Raw genomic sequence first — 13,925 nt, 5'->3', positions numbered from 1 at the left:
CAATGGAATATTTCTCAGCCATAAAAAGGAATGAAATTGGTTCATTTGCAGAGATGTGGATGGGCCTTGAGTCTGTCATACAGAGTGAAGTAAGTGAGAAACCATAAAACAGATATCGTATATTAACGCTTATATGTGGAATACAGAAAAATGGTACAGATGAACCATTTCTGGTTTTCAAGCCAGAAATAGAGACACAGATGTAGAGAAAAAATGTATGGACACAAAGGGGAGAAAGTGGGGTGGGGGGTAGTGGTGGTGGGATGAATTAGGAGATTGAGATTGACATATATACACTAATATGTATAAAATAGATAACTAATAAGAACATGCTGTTTAAAAAATAAAATAAAATTCAATAAAAAAGAAATTAATCTAAACAAGATGAAAGAAAGGAGAGGAAAGGAGGCATGCAACAGGTGTGTTATCTGCATCCCCCCCCAAAAGGTATGTTGAAGTCCTAACTCCTGCTATCTGTGAATATGATGTTATTTGGAAATAAGGTCTTTGCAGATACAAGATGGGGTAATAGATGAAGTAGCATGGGTCCTAATCTAATACCACTGGTGTCCTTATAAGAGGAAAAATGACCCAGATACAGAGATAATAAGGCTGTGTGACAACAGAGGCAGAGATTGGAGTGATGCAGCCACAAGCCAAGAAATGCTAAGGATCAACAGCTGCCACCAGAAGTTAGGAAGAGTCAAGGGAGGATTCTACCCAAAATCTCAGAGAGAGCATGCCACCTTGATCTTGGACTTCTGGCTTCCAGAAATGTGAGACAATAAATTTCTATTGTTTTAAGTCAAAAAAAAGAAAGAAAAGAATAATCAAAAGAGATTATCCCATATGGGCCTGACCTAATCAAGAACTGGATTCTGCTCTACCCAGTGAGCTCAGAAGAGAAGCTGGAGTCTCAAATCAGACTGCAGCCTCAGCTACCACCTTGACTGCTGCCTTGTGAGACCCTGAGTAGGTGACCCAGTTAAACTGTGCCCAGACTCCTGACCCACAGGAACTGCTAGATGATAAATTTATGCTGAGCTGTTAAATTGGTAGTAATTTTTTATTCAGCATTAGAACACTCATTCAGCTTTGAACTCACCTGATGTTGAAAAGAGGGTAAGGAGGAACCAAGCAACTCATGGGACTTTTCTTCCTGGTAGGAAACCTCCACTTGGCCTCTGATATGTCCTCTAATAGCCTCACATTTCCTGGGCCCTCTGTAACCGTGATCTCCCCTCCACCTCTGCAGCTTTCTTGGACATCAGCATAGTCCTCCTCTAAAAATTTAAATTTGGATAGCTCAGCTGATAAGGTTTTCCTGCCTTCAGAAATGTATGTAAATTTGGTGGGAATTCCAACATCCCTTCGTGACTGATTCTTCCTCCCTCCCCATGGTCCCTGACAGTTTCGACCTTATTTCTTCTCAGTTCCCTCAGTCTCTTTCCTGCACTACTTACAATGACTGTTTGTAACCCTAGCTAAAACGTAGGAACCCTGAGGAACTATTCAGAAACACTGAGGCATAAGTTTTTCCCCAAAGATTCTGAGTTAATTGGTCTATGATGGGGTCCATGCATAGACATTTTATTAAAAGCTCCCTGGGATGTTCTAAAGTGCATCCAAGTAGAGCATCTGTGACTTAGGGCTTTAGGTTTTGCCTCTTCTTTGGCCTTTACAAGAAATCAAGCCTGCTAGACATGCTCTAATAATGGTAGATTTACAGCAGGTTTGTGGAGGTCACAAGGAGGGAATTACGTTGAGAAATGTGTGGCTGTTCACCATCTCACTTCTCCTTTTCCTTTCAAAGCTGCCCTGTCCCACTCATGCTCATGCTTCCCGTGGAACCCTACATGTATTGTCAAGTTCTCTAAAAAGTATAACCCAGCCTGCCGGCCCCACCCCATCTCCAGATCATCACTGTGTAATGGGGAGCAATCACATCAGGCTTTCTGAGGCTCCCTGGGCATGTCTGTGTCTTGGTATGTTTGGCCATCATTCTCTCTATCCACAACCTGTGAGCTTTCTGCCTCTCTCCCTTACTCCCTCCACTTAACCAATATTTTATCCTCACTGACATCTCTCCCTAGTCTCCCAATCCATCAGCTCCCACAAGGAATTACTCGGCATCCTCCCCAGAGTGGTTGATTTCTTTAACGACATTCTCACTGAGACCTTCAATCCCTTCATCCCCTTGTCTTATGGCACCACCCAACAAGCTACCAATTTTAGTGTTTCTGGTGAAATTCAAGCAGCATGGACTGGTGGAACTCCAAAGGTCTGGTTGGTAACTTCTACTAGACATTTGCTAATATTGAACTTTTAATAGTTAATATTGAACACACCTTATATTAAGAACTTTTCATTGTGTCATTTAATACTCACAACTGCATATGATAAATAGTATCAGTCCCATTTTGCAGACATCAAAAATGAGACCTGCGAAACATTGCCCATCTGTTGATAAATTTTGAGCCTGGATCTGTCAGATTTCAGAGTCCTAACTCTGAGGTACTATAGTTTCCTAGCCTCACTGGGTAAGCTTTTGGGTTTACTGACTCCATTTTCAGGCTTACTAGTGATAACACAATTCTTCCCCCTTCTTTCCTGTCTCAAAGAATAGGTCACCTCTGTTTCCCCCTGGTTAATTGCTCCTCTGGTGGACTAGTTCTTATTTCTCCCATCCCCCCTAGGGTCATTTTGGTTCAGCAATTCCCTTTCTTTGGGTCTTTAATATGGTCCTTGCTATCATTTATAGGTCTCCAACCTATAAATAGATCCCAAACTCAGGAAATCAGCAGGCTACTAGACACAGATCCTCCTGAATGCCCTTGTAGGTAACCCAAATGTAACCTGTCCAAAATAGACAAGTTACTCACCAGATGTTGTTCCTCACCCCACATCTACCTCCCAAAAACTGTTCTACTGCTATACACTCATCTACTAACCTGCAGACATACTTAATTAAAAAAACTTTTTCCCCTAAGCAAAAGTTCATAAAAATGACTCAATTTTCACTATTATTAATATCAAAATAATACTTTTTCTATTAATGGAAAAGTAAGCTCCAACATCAAGCCTGTGATATTGACAATACAAATTTTATTATGTAGATAAGTATAAACCCTGCAATTACACTAATCAAATATAAAATTTCTGAGGTGACTAGATACTTGGAAAGAGCTCAAGCATCAGCTTGCTACACCTTGCTAGTCCTTGGTTATTATGAAAGTTATCTCAACCCGGTAGTAACACTCATCATGTTTTTAAATACCAATATGATATGAATGGAGATTATTAAAAATAAAAATGTACTGTGATGGAATAAAATAGTACATCAAGGCACACTGAGCACAAGCATATAAAATTGGTCCATATCTCCTAGGATATGTGCTGTGTGAAAGCAAGATGTTTATATATTTTGCTCTGTATTACATCCTCAGCATTTAATATAGTGGCAAGGGCTTAATTAATATTCAATACATATTTATTACATTAATAAATCAATGGGAAAACTTGGTGTAATAGGATAGAGTAACCTCTGTAACAAATAAATCCCAATTGATGCTTATTTTTTATCATATAACAATACTAAGCAGGCAAAAGGCCTCCTTTGCATAGTCACTCAGGGACACTGACTATTGCAGGCTCTGCCACCTTCACCTTGTAGCTTTGTTCAATGCCCTGGAGGTTGTTTTCATCACAAGCAGCCAGAGGAGGAAACAGAGCATTGAGGAATGCCTCATGAAGTTTACGGGTCAATCTTGAAATCAGTGCATGTCACTTCTACTCACATCCCAGTGGCTAGAACTCAACCATAGGGACACAGACTACTGTAGAGGAAGCCAGGACATGTAGTCCTGCTGTATGCCCAGAAAGAAGAGGTGATCATGAATTTTGGAAATAGTCTCTGTCACGCATGATGTCCTACACCTTTGAGTAGGCTGGAACCAGACCTCATCTTGCTTTCTTGAAGCAAAATACCTTTGCCCACATTAAAAAAAAAAATAGGTGTATACTTTCTTTTCTGCTTGTATAAGCAAAAACACGGAAATAGAACTCATGTAAAACAAGGAATGAGACTATTTTCCACATCAATTCACCGTGCTGTCGTTTACCCTCCCTTTGAAACTAAAGCCTTGGTCCCTTCACCAAGACCTCCCTCTATCTCATCCCAACATCCTTACATCTGATCTGTCACCCAGTGTATCCTATTCCACCTCAGCAATAAAACTTAAATCCAACTTCTTCTCCTTAACTCTATTGTTTATCTCTTCTTCCAGGACCAAATCATTAACTTCAAGAGATGCAATGGCTTATGAAATGGCCTTGTTGCCACCAGCAACTCCTTAGTGCAATTGATTAAACATCTTTCTTTTATTAAATTTATATTACTAAAAGAAAGCCACTGGGTCCCATCCTAGGTTAATAAAACAAAAGAAACAAAACATCAAAGTTCTTCTTAGCCTTCCTGGAATTTATAGATGAAAATCAAATTATCTTGCCTGCATCAACACTGTCATGTAAGTGCCTTTCTAGACTTACTCCCTACTATCACTCTGTCCTATAGCTTAAGTTCCTGCCACCATAATCTTTTTTTTAAACATCTTTATTAGAGTATAATTGCTTTTCAATGATGTGTTAGTTTCTGCTGTATAACAAAAAGACTCAGCAATACGTATACATATATCCCCATATCTCCTCCCTCTTCTCCCTCTTGCATCTCCCTCCCACCCTCCATATCCCACTCCTCTAGTTGGACACAAAACATGGAGCTGATCTCCCTGTGCTATGCAGCTGCTTCCCAATAGATAAATATTTGACATTTGGTAGTGTATATATGTCCATGCCACTCTCTCACTTCGTCCCAGCTTACCCTTCCCTCTCCTTGTGTCGTCAAGTCCATTCTCTATGTCTGCGTCTTTATTCCTGTCCTGTCCCTAGATTCCTCAAAACCTTTTTTTTTAAGATTCCATACATATGTGTTAGCATATGATATTTGTTTTACTCTTTCTGACTTAATTCACTCTGTATGACAGTCTCTAGGTGCATCCACCTCACTACAAATGAGTCAATTTCATTTCTTTTTATGTCTGAGTAATATTCCATTGTATGTATGTGCCACATCTTCTTTATCCATTCATCTGTTGATGGACACTTAGCTTACTACCATGTCCTGGCTATTGTAAATAGAGCTGCAATGAACATTGTGGTACATGATTCTTTTTGAATTATGGTTTTCTCAGGGTATATGCCCAGTAGTGGGATTGCTGAGGCATATGGTAGTTCTATATTTAGTTTTTTAAGAAACCTCCATGCTGTTCTCCATAGTGGCTGTATCAATTTACATTCCTACCAAAAGTAAAAAACGGTTCCCTTTTCTCCACACCCTCTCCAGCATTTGTTGTTTGTACATTTTTGATGATGGCCATTCTGACCAGTGTGAGGTGATACCTCACAGTAGTTTTGATTTGCATTTAGCTAATGATGAGTGATGTTGAGCATCCTTTCATGTGTTTGTTGGTGAACTGTATATCTTCCCTGAAGAAATGTCTATTTAGATCTTCTGCCCATTTTTGGATTGGGTTGTTTGTTTTTTATGATATTGAGCTGCTTGAGCCGCTTGTATATTTTTGAGATTAATCCTTTGTCAGTCGCTTCATTTGCAAATATATTCTTCCATTTGGAGGGTTGTCTTTTCATCTTGTTTATGGTCTCCTTTGCTGTACAAAAGCTTCTAGTTTCATTAGGTCCCATTTGTTTATTGCTGTTTTTATTTCCATTTCTCTAGGTGGTGGGGCTTACAGGTCTTTCTATGATTTATGTCAGAGAGTGTTCTGCCTATGTTTTCCTCTAAGAGTTTGATAGTTTCTGGCCTTGCATTTAGGTCTTTAATCCTTTTAGAGTTTATTTTTGTATGTGGTGTTAGGGAGCATTCTAATTTTATTCTTTTACATGTAGCTGTCCAGTTTTCCCAGCCACCACTTATTGAAGAGGTTGTCTTTTCTCCATTGTATATTCTTGCCTACTTTATCAAAGATAAGGTGGCCATATGTGTGTGGGTTTATCTCTGGGCTTTCTATCCTTTTCCATTGATCTATATTTCTGTTTTTGTGCCAGTACCATACTGTCTTGATTACTGTAGCTTTGTGGTATAGTCTGAAGTCTGGGAGCCTGATTCCTCCACCTCTGTTTTTCATTCTCAAGATTGCTTTGGCTATTCTTTTGTGTTTCCATATAAATTGTGAAATATTTTGTTCTAGTTCTGAGAAAAATGCCAGTGGTAGTTTGATAGGGATTGCATTGAATCTGTAGATATCTTTGGGTAGTATAGTCATTTTCACAATATTGATCCTTCCAATCCAAGAACATTTTATATCTCTGCATCTGTTTGTATCATCTTTAATTTCTTTCATTAGTATCTTATAGTTTTCTGCATACATGACTTTTGCCTCCTTAGGAAGGTTTATTCCTAGGTATTTAACCATTTTGTTGCAGTGATAAATGGTAGTATTATCTTAATTTCCCTTTCAGATTTTTCATCATTATTGTATAGGAATGCAAGAGATTTCTGTGCATTAATTTTGTATCCTGATACTTTACCAAATTCATTGCTTAGCTCTAGTAGTTTTCTGGTAGCATCTTTAGGATTCTCTATGTATAGTATCATGTCATCTGCACACAGTGACAGCTTTACTTCTCCTTTTCCAATTTGTATTCCTTTTATTTATTTATTTTTCTCTGATTGCTGTGGCTAAAACTTCCAAAACTATGTTGAAAAATAGTGGAGACAGTGGACAACCTTGTCTTGTCCCTGATCTTAGTGAAAATGGTTTCAGTTTTTCACCATTGAGAACAATGTTGGCTGTGAGTTTGTCATAATAGCCTTTATTATGTTGAGGTAAGTTCCATCTATACCCACATTCTGGAGGGTTTTAACATAAATGGGTGTTGAATTTTGTCAAAAGCTTTTCTGCATCTATTGAGATGATCCTATGGTTTTTATTCCTTAATTTGTTAATGTGGTGTATCACATTGATTGATTTGCATATATTGAAGAATCATTGCATCCCTGGGATAACTCCCACCTGATCATGCTGTATGATCCTTTTTTTTTTTTTTTTTAACATCTTTATTGGAGTATAATTGCTTTACAATGGTATGTTAGTTTCAGCTTCACAACAAAATGAATCAGTTACATATATACATATATTCCCATATCTCTTCCCGCTTGCGTCTCCCTCCCTCCCACCCTCCCTATCCCACCCCTCCAGGCGGTCACAAAGCACCGAGCTGATCTCCCTGTGCTATGCGGCTGCTTCCCACTAGCTATCTACCTTACGTTTGGTAGTGTATATATGTCCATGCCTCTTTATCGCTTTGTCACCGTTTACCCTTCCCCCTCCCCATAGCCTCAAGTCCATTCTCTAGTAAGTCTGTGTCTTTATTCCTGTTTCACCCCTAGGTTTTTCATGACATTTTTTTTTTTTAAATTCCATATATATGTGTTAGCATACGGTATTTGTCTCTCTCTTTCTGACTTACTTCACTCTGTATGACAGACTCTAGGTCTATCCACCTCATTACAAATAGCTCAATTTCGTCTCTTTTTATGGCTGAGTAATATTCCATTGTATATATGTGCCACATCTTCTTTATCCATTCATCCGATGATGGACACTTAGGTTGTTTCCATCTCTGGGCTATTGTAAATAGAGCTGCAATGAACATTTTGGTACATGACTCTTTTTGAATTATGGTTTTCTCAGGGTATATGCCCAGTAGTGGGATTGCTGGGTCATATGGTAGTTCTATTTGTAGCTTTTTAAGGAACCTCCATACTGTTCTCCACAGTGGCTGTATCAATTTACATTCCCACCAACAGTGTAAGAGGGTTCCCTTTTCTCCACACCCTCTCCAGCATTTATTGTTTCTAGATTTTTTGATGATGGCCATTCTGACTGGTGTGAGATGATATCTCATTGTAGTTTTGATTTGCATTTCTCTCATGATTAGTGATGTTGAGCATTCTTTCATGTGTTTGTTGGCACTCTGTATATCTTCTTTGGAGAAATGTCTATTTAGGTCTTCTGCCCATTTTTGGATTGGGTTGTTTGTTTTTTTGTTATTAAGCTGCATGAGCTGCTTATAAATTTTGGAGATCAATCCTTTGTCAGTTGCTTCATTTGCAAATATTTTCTCCCATTCTGAGGGTTGTCTTTTGGTCTTCTTTATGGTTTCCTTTGCTGCGCAAAAGCTTTTAAGTTTCATTAGGTCCCATTTGTTTACTCTTGTTTTTATTTCCATTTCTCTAGGAGGTGGGTCAAAAAGGACCTTGCTGCGATTTATGTCATAGAGTGTTCTGCCTATGTTTTCCTCTAAGAGTTTGATAGTTTCTGGCCTTACATTTAGGTCTTTAATCCATTTTGAGCTTATTTTTGTGTACGGTGTTAGGGAGTGATCTAATTTCATACTTTTACATGTAGCTGTCCAGTTTTCCCAGCACCACTTATTGAATAGGCTGTCCTTTCTCCACTGTACATTTCTGCCTCCTTTGTCAAAGATAAGGTGACCATATGTGCGTGGGTTTATCTCTGGGCTTTCTATCCTGTTCCATTGATCTATCTTTCTGTTTTTGTGCCAGTACCATACCGTCTTGATAACTGTAGCTTTGTAGTATAGTCTGAAGTCTGGGAGCCTGATTCCTCCAGTTCCTTCTTTCGTTCTCAAGATTGCTTTGGCTATTCGGGGTCTTTTGTGTTTCCATACAAATTGCAAAATTTTTTGTTCTAGTTCTGTGAAAAATGCCAGTGGTAGTTTGATAGGGATTGCATTGAATCTATAGATTGCTTTCGGTAGTAGAGTCATTTTCACAATGTTGATTCTTCCAATCCAAGAACATGGTATATCTCTCCATCTATTTGTATCATCTTTAATTTCTTTCATCAGTGTCTTATAATTTTCTGCATACAGATCTTTTGTCTCCTTAGGTAGGTTTATTCCTAGATATTTTATTCTTTTTGTTGCAATGGTAAATGGGAGTGTTTTCTTGATTTCACTTTCAGATTTTTCATCATTAGTATATAGGAATGCCAGAGATTTCTGTGCATTAATTTTGTATCCTGCCACTTTACCAAATTCATTGATTAGCTCTAGTAGTTTTCTGGTAGCGTCTTTAGGGTTCTCTATGTATAGGATCATGTCATCTGCAAACAGTGACAGCTTTACTTCTTCTTTTCCGATTTGGATTCCTTTTATTTCCTTTTCTTCTCTGATTGCTGTGGCTAAAACTTCCAAAACTATGTTGAATAAGAGTGGTGAGAGTGGGCAACCTTGTCTTGTTCCTGATCTTAGTGGAAATGCTTTCAGTTTTTCACCATTGAGGATGATGTTTGCTGTGGGTTTGTCATATATGGCCTTTATTATGTTGAGGAAAGTTCCCTCTATGCCTACTTTCTGCAGGGTTTTTATCATAAATGGGTGTTGAATTTTGTCAAAAGCTTTCTCTGCATCTATTGAGATGATCATATGGTTTTTCTCCTTCAGTTTGTTAATATGGTTTATCACATTGATAGATTTGCGTATATTGAAGAATCCTTGCATTCCTGGAATAAACCCCACTTGATCATGGTGTATGATCTTTTTAATGTGCTGTTGGATTCTGTTTGCTAGTATTTTGTTGAGGATTTTTGCATCTATGTTCATCAGTGATATTGGCCTGTAGTTTTCTTTCTTTGTGACATCCTTGTCTGGTTTTGGTATCAAGGTGATGGTGGCCTCGTAGAAGGAGTTTGGGAGTGTTCCTCCCTCTGCTATATTTTGGAAGAGTTTGAGAAGGATAGGTGTTAGCTCTTCTCTAAATGTTTGATAGAATTCGCCTGTGAAGCCATCTGGTCCTGGGCTTTTCTTTGTTGGAAGATTTTTAATCACAGTTTCAATTTCAGTGCTTGTGATTGGTCTGTTCATATTTTCTATTTCTTCCTGATTCAGTCTTGGCAGGTTGTGCCTCTCTAAGAATTTGTCCATTTCTTCCAGATTGTCCATTTTATTGGCATAGAGTTGCTTGTAGTAATCTCTCATGATCTCTTTTATTTCTGCAGTGTCAGTTGTTACCTCTCCTTTTTCATTTCTAATTCTATTGATTTGGGTCTTCTCCCTTTTTTTCTTGATGAGTCTGGCTAGTGGTTTATCTATTTCGTTTATCTTCTCAAAGAACCAGCTTTTAGTTTTATTGATCTTTGCTATTGTTTCCTTCATTTCTTTTTCATTTATTTCTGATCTGATTTTTATGATTTCTTTCCTTCTGCTAGCTTTGGGGTTTTTTTGTTCTTCTTTCTCTAATTGCTTGAGGTGCAAGGTTAGGTTGTTTATTCGAGATGCTTCCTGCTTCTTAAGGTGGGCTTGTATTGCTATAAACTTCCCCCTTAGAACTGCTTTTGCTGCATCCCACAGGTTTTGGGTCGTTGTGTCTCCATTGTCATTTGTTTCTAGGTATTTTTTGATTTCCTCTTTGATTTCTTCAGTGATATCTTCATTATTAAGTAGTGTATTGTTTAGCCTCCATGTGTTTGTATTTTTTACAGATCTTTTCCTGTAATTGATATCTAGTCTCATGGCGTTGTGGTCAGAAAAGATACTTGATACAATTTCAATTTTCTTAAATTTACCAAGGCTTGATTTGTGACCCAAGATATGATCTATCCTGGAGAATGTTCCATGAGCACTTGAGAAAAATGTGTATTCTGTTGTTTTTGGATGGAATGTCCTATAAATATCAATTAACTCCATCTCGTTTAATGTATCATTTAAAGCTTGTGTTTCCTTATTTATTTTCATTTTGGATGATCTGTCCATTGGTGAAAGTGGGGTGTTAAAGTCCCCTACTATGAATGTGTTACTGTCGATTTCCCCTTTTATGGTTGTCAGTATTTGCCTTATGTATTGAGGTGCACCTATGTTGGGTGCATAAATATTTACAATTGTTATATCTTCCTCTTGGATTGATCCCTTGATCATTATGTAGTGTCCTTCTTTGTCTCTTCTAATAGTCTTTGTTTTAAAGTCTATTTTGTCTGATATGAGAATTGCTACTCCAGCTTTCTTTTGGTTTCCACTTGCATGAAATACCTTTTTCCATCCCCTTACTTTCAGTCTGTATGTGTCTCTAGGTCTGAAGTGGGTCTCTTGTAGACAGCAAATATATGGGTCTTGTTTTTGTATCCATTCAGCCAATCTGTGTCTTTTGGTGGGAGCATTTAGTCCATTTACATTTAAGGTAATTATCGATATGTGTGTTCCTATTCCCATTTTCTTCATTGTTTTGGGTTTGTTATTGTAGGTCCTTTCCTTCTTTTGTGTTTCTTGCCTAGAGAAGTTCCTTTAGCAGTTGTTGTAGAGCTGGTTTGGTGGTGCTGAACTCTCTCAGCTTTTGCTTGTCTGTAAAGGTTTTAATTTCTCCATCAAATCTGAATGAGATCCTTGCTGGGTAGAGTAATCTTGGTTGCAGGTTTTTCTCCTTCAACACTTTCAATATGTCCTGCCACTCTCTTCTGGCTTGCAGAGTTTCTGCTGAAAGATCAGCTGTTAACCTTATGGGGATTCCCTTGTGTGTTATTTGTTGTTTTTCCCTTGCTGCTTTTAATATGTTTTCTTTGTATTTAATTTTTGACAGTTTGATTAATATGTGTCTTGGCGTATTTCTCCTTGGATTTATCCTGTATGGGACTCTCTGTGCTTCCTGGACTTGATTAACTATTTCCTTTCCCATATTAGGGAAGTTTTCAACTATAATCTCTTCAAATATTTTCTCAGTCCCTTTCTTTTTCTCTTCTTCTTCTGGAACCCCTATAATTCGAATGTTGGTGCGTTTAATGTTGTCCCAGAGGTCTCTGAGACTGTCCTCAGTTCTTTTCATTCTTTTTTCTTTATTCTGCTCTGCAGTAGTTATTTCCACTATTTTATCTTCCAGGTCACTTATCCGTTCTTCTGCCTCAGTTATTCTGCTATTGATCCCATCTAGAGTACTTTTAATTTCATTTATTGTGTTGTTCATCGTTGCTTGTTTCATCTTTAGTTCTTCTAGGTCCTTGTTAACTGATTCTTGCAATTTGTCCATTCTATTGTCCATTCTATCTCCAAGATTTCGGATCAACCTTACTATCATTATTCTGAATTCTTTTTCAGGTAGACTGCCTATTTCCTCTTCATTTGTTAGGTCTGGTGGGTTTTTATCTTGCTCCTTCATCTGCTGTGTGTTTTTCTGTCTTCTCATTTTGCTTATCTTACTGTGTTTGGGGTCTCCTTTTTTTTTTTTTTTTGCAGGCTGAAGGTTCGTAGTTCCTGTTGTTTTTTGAGTCTGTCCCCAGTGGCTAAGGTTGGTTCAGTGGGTTGTGTAGGCTTCCTGGTGGAGGGTACTAGTGCCTGTGTTCTGGTGTATGAGGCTGGATCTTGTCTTTCTGGTGGGCAGGTCCACGTCTGGTGGTGTGTTTTGGGGTGTCTGTAGACTTATTATGATTTTGGGCAGCCTCTCTGCTAATGGGTGGGGTTGTGTTCCTGTCTTGCTAGTTGTTTGGCATAGGATGTCCAGCACTGTAGCTTGCTGGTCGTTGAGTGAAGCTGGGTGCTGGCGTTGAGATGGAGATCTCTCGGAGATTTTTGCTGTTTGATATTATGTGCAGCTGGGAGGCCTCTTGTGGACCAGTGTCCTGAAGTTGGCTCTCCCACCTCAGAGGCACAGCACTGACTCCTGGCTGCAGCACCAAGAGCCTTTCATCCACAGGGCTCCTTAATTTGGGATGATTCGTTGTCTATTCAGGTATTCCACAGATGCAGGGTATATCAAGTTGATTGTGGAGCTTTAATCCGCTGCTTCTGAGGCTGCTGGAAGAGATTTCCCTTTCTCTTCTTTGTTCTCACAGCTCCCAGGGGCTCAGCTTTGGATTTGGCCCCGCCTGTGCGTGTAGGTCGCCGGAGGGCATCTGTTCTTTGCTCAGACAGGACGGGGTTAAAGGAGCCGCTGATTCAGAGGCTCTGGCTCACCCAGGCCGGGGGGTAGGGAGGGTCACGGAGTGCAGGGCGGGCCTGCAGCGACAGAGGCCGGCGTGACGCTGCAGCCTGAGGCGCGCCGTGCGCTCTCCCGGGGGAGCCGTCCCCGGATCCCGGGACCCCGGCAGCGGCGGGCTGCACAGGCTCCCCGGAAGGGCGTGTGGCTAGTGACCTGCGCTCGCACACAGGCCTCCTGGCGGCGGCAGCAGCGGCCTTAGCGTCCCATGTCCGTCTCTGGGCTCCGCACTCTTAGCCGCGGCTCGCGCCCGTCTCCGGAGCTCTCCCAAGCAGCGTTCCCAATCCCCCCTCCTCGTGCACCAGGAAACAAAGAGGGACGTAAAAGTCTCTTGCCTCTTCGGCAGGTCCAGACCCCTCCCCAGACTCTCTCCCGGCCAGCCGCGGCGCACCAGCGCCCTGCAGGCTGTGTTCACGCCGCCAACCTCAGTCCTCTCCCGGCGCTCCGACAAAAGCCGGAGCCTCAGCTCCCAGTCCCGCCCGCCCCGGCGGGCGAGCAGACAAGCCTCTCGGCTGGTGAGTGCCGGTCGGCCCGATCCTCTGCGCTGGAATCTCTCCGCTTTGCCCTCCGCACCCCTGTTGCTGTGCTCTCCTCCGCAGCTCCCAAGCTCCCCCACTCCGCCTCCCGAAGTCTCCACCCGCGAAGGGGCTCCTAGTGTGTGGACACTTTTCCTCCTTCACAGCTCTCTCCCGCTGGTGCAGGACCCGTCCCTATTCTTTTGTCTCTGTTTAGTTTTTTCTTTTGCCCTAACCAGGTACGTGGGGGGTTCCTTGCCTTTTGGGAGGTCTGAGGTCTTCTGCCAGCGTTCAGTAGGTGCTCCGTAGGAGTTGTTCCACGCGTAGATGTATTTCTGGTGTATCTG

The sequence above is a fragment of the Leucopleurus acutus genome, assembly GCF_964270905.1.
Source record: "Leucopleurus acutus genome assembly, chromosome: 8".
In the NCBI taxonomy this organism is placed as follows: Eukaryota; Metazoa; Chordata; class Mammalia; order Artiodactyla; family Delphinidae; genus Leucopleurus; species Leucopleurus acutus.
The sequence above is the reverse complement of the archived record's forward strand: the minus strand, read 5'-3'. Positions refer to the sequence as shown.